At 44.1% G+C, this 3,294-nt stretch overlaps 1 pseudogene; it reads right to left on the bottom strand.

Annotated features, from left to right (window-relative positions):
• Window positions 1-2,856: 2,856 nt before the first annotated feature.
• On the bottom strand, window positions 2,857-3,114 carry LOC101590065 (annotated as a pseudogene).
• Between the last annotated feature and the right edge of the window lie 180 nt (window positions 3,115-3,294).

Raw genomic sequence — 3,294 nt, 5'->3', positions numbered from 1 at the left:
CTATCTTGCCAGCACTTAGTGGTGGTTTTTGTTTTATTTCACTTTTTTTTCCTGTACAGTACTAGAGATGAATCCAGGGTCTTTACACTGATCTATAACCTCAGATATTTTTGTTTTTGTTTTTCGAGACAAAGTGTTCATTAAGTTTCCCAGGCAGGACGCCATTGCATCCTCTTGTCTCAGTCCCGAGGGTGTTGGGGTCACAGGCGTGGGAACCGGGCTCATTTCTCAGCTCCCTGTAGTAGCTGTAGTGCACCACATTCTCATCAGCTGTGTGTGAGAGCTCTGGCCCCTCCTAATCTTCACAGGCTTGTTATTGTCAGGTGTTATGTTTTAATTTTTAAGTCATTCCAGGAGCAGAGCAGTGGAGTATCACGCAGTTTGGGGCTACATTTCTGTAATAAGACTGAACATTTTTTTGTGCCTCAGTTCACGAACTTAATTCTCTTCACAATTCTGGTCCCAAACTGAACTGGACAAGAGCTGAATCAAATTTCCCTGTAAGGCCAACATTGAGCCTAACCATTAAATTTGATTTGGTTCTCGTCTAATCCAGCCCATATTCAGAATCATGGAAAACATGTTGGTGAATTCAGGGACCACTGGATTTATCTGCCATTTGTAGATCGTTGGTGAAGTTCATGTTCAAATATTTTGCCTGGTTTTTTTTGGGGGGGGTAGGGGAGTTGTTTCTTGTTTTTGAATTTTGAAAAATCTTTTTATGTTGTCTAGGTATATATATTTTGTTAGCTACATAATTTGCAAATATTTTCACCTAGGTCAATGGCTTATCTTTTTCTTTTCTTTTCTTTTCTTTCTTTTTTTTTTTTTTTTTGGTCTTTTTGAGACAAGGTTTCACTGTGAAGTTCAGGCTGGCCTTGAACTCATTTTGTACCCTAGGCTGGCCTTGAATTCACACTGATCCTTCTGTCTTAGCCTCCTGAGTGCTGAGATTATAGGCCTGTGCCAGGTTTTTCTGAGGTAGGGTCTAGCTATGCAGGCAAGGTCAGTTTTGAACTCACTGTGGAGACTAGGCTGGCCTCAAACACTGTAGCTCAGAGATGGAATAGGATGGGTGGCCAGGCATTGGTCACTGCCCCAGTCCTAAAGATGGGCATGGAGGATCCTAGGCCCACATGAAACATATGTATTGCTAGTGAGTAAGTGCCTTTCTAGAAGAAAACTAAGGAGATGTTAACAGACGAAAAGAAACAGAGTGCTTGTCAGGTGAAAGGAATAAATTTCCACAAGTGGGAAAGTATCTCTCGCAACAGCTCTTGGTCAGTTTCCAGCTGACCAAGGCTTTCTGTGGGCCTTGCACTATGTCAAGTGTTTTATGATTAATTTTCCCAACAATCAATCTTCTGGGGAAGTTTTTCTTACTCTTCTCCTTTGGTTTTCTTTCTTTCTTTTTTTAAAGAGGATAAAAAATAGTAAAAAAAATTTTTGAGATGATGCAGAATTTCACTAAACAAAATGATAGGAATTCGACAATGGCTGTTACACTGCATATTGTTGTCTTTAAATTAGTTGTTCAGATTACCAGATATAAGCATGCAAACTTAGTCAAAGAATTAAAAAGAAGAAAAAAAATCTAAGCATTAATTGTTCCTTTCCATAGATTAGCAGAAATCATCAGTACAATTATCCAAGCTATCCCGCGTATATACATATATTTTTATTTTTTCTTTCTTTCCTTCTTTCTTCTTTTCTCCTTATCCTCATCCCAGTTGTTCATTTCCTTTGATCAGTTTCTTTCCCTTTCATAGTATCTATCGTACCCATGTCTGTTACTTTTCTGTCGTTGCTGGGACAAAATACCTGACACCTTAAACGAAGGAAGGAAAGGTTTATTTAGCTCATGGTGGAGGTTTCAGTCCATACTCAGCTGGCTCCAAGGCAGAGCGGCACATGGCAGAGGGTAGCAGTTCATGGAGGCAGAAAACAGCCAAGAATCAAGGGAAGGGCAGCAGTTGCAGCTGCAGTAGCCTTTCTTCTCCTCACACTGTAATGCAGTTCACCCCCGCCCCCACCCCCAGAGGGCGGGCGCAGCACTCACACCCACAATCCCAGCGTTGGATCATGAATGAATCACCAACTCTAGAGGCTGCTCCACGGTTGCATGAGGCTTTGGGGGACAACTAGACACAAACAGTACCTTTGGATTTTATTTACTTTTTCAGGTTATTATACTAGGGAGACAATATGATGTTTATACACGTGAGTCTGATTTATTTCACTTATGAATGAATATGTCCTCTAGTTGCATCCATTTACCTATAAAAGCCTCAACTATATCTATTTTTTTTTAATTTTTGCAATTTGCAATGGTTGTTTTATTGAGGGGCTCATGGCCCACAGCTTCCCCAAATCAGCCCTGCCTCCTCTACAAAAGCAACAGATGAAATGGCTTCTGTTAGTGTGAGGGGGGAGGGCTGGCTTGCTCTGCCACGAGACCCGGGGCATGAGGGCTTCAACTCCAAGGCACAGGGCCAGACTGCTGTCGAGGTTGGAGAAGTCCTGCATCCATCTCCTGTCCAGGAAAATTCCTCTAAGGGAAACTGAGGGCCAAGGCCAGGAGAGGTCAGGGGTGGAAGAGGAAGCATCCAACAGATTTCTGGAGCCAAGTGAGCCCCACGAGGGCCCTCAGGAGTGGCAACTCAACTGCTCCCCGAGTCTAGAGGCACACTCACTCACACCCACCACAGACACTTGGGGTCAAGACAGCCATGGACCTCCCTCCCAGCCCTGGACCCCTAGACCCCTGGAACCCCGGAACTCCGGACCCCTGGAATGTCTGTGTTGGTGTCCAGTGGGCGGGTCCATGGCAGGCGGGGCTGTGCAGGGGGTGGGTCCTTAGCGTCGCTGCTGATTGGCTACCTCGCAGGCATCTATCCAATCGCTGTACTCGTCCACGGGTTCTGACAGATAAGCGATGGGCATCTGGAATTCCTCTAGGCACACAATGCAGGAAATGACTCCAGTGTTCCCGGCACGGTCCATTTTTACATCAAAGAACTTCTTGTGGTTCTAGAAAGGGGAGGTAAACTGGGGTCTCTAGGGTGCCTGTCATCTTCTTCGGGGCGGCTTCCTTTTTGACTTCCTGCATCCCATGGCTTTGAGTAGGTGAATCTGCACTCACTTTCCTTCGCAGCCTCAACTATCTTTTTATAGCTGAGTAATACTCCATTGTATAAAAATACCACATCTTCTTTATTTATTCACCAGTTGATGGGCCTTTGGCTTGTTTCCAAGATTTAGCTATGACAGATTGTGCTGCTATAAACATGGTTT

This window comes from Octodon degus, unplaced genomic scaffold, assembly GCF_000260255.1.
Source record: "Octodon degus isolate 3935 unplaced genomic scaffold, OctDeg1.0 scaffold00046, whole genome shotgun sequence".
Lineage (NCBI taxonomy): Eukaryota > Metazoa > Chordata > Mammalia > Rodentia > Octodontidae > Octodon > Octodon degus.
This window is presented reverse-complemented; position numbering and strand designations above follow the sequence as displayed.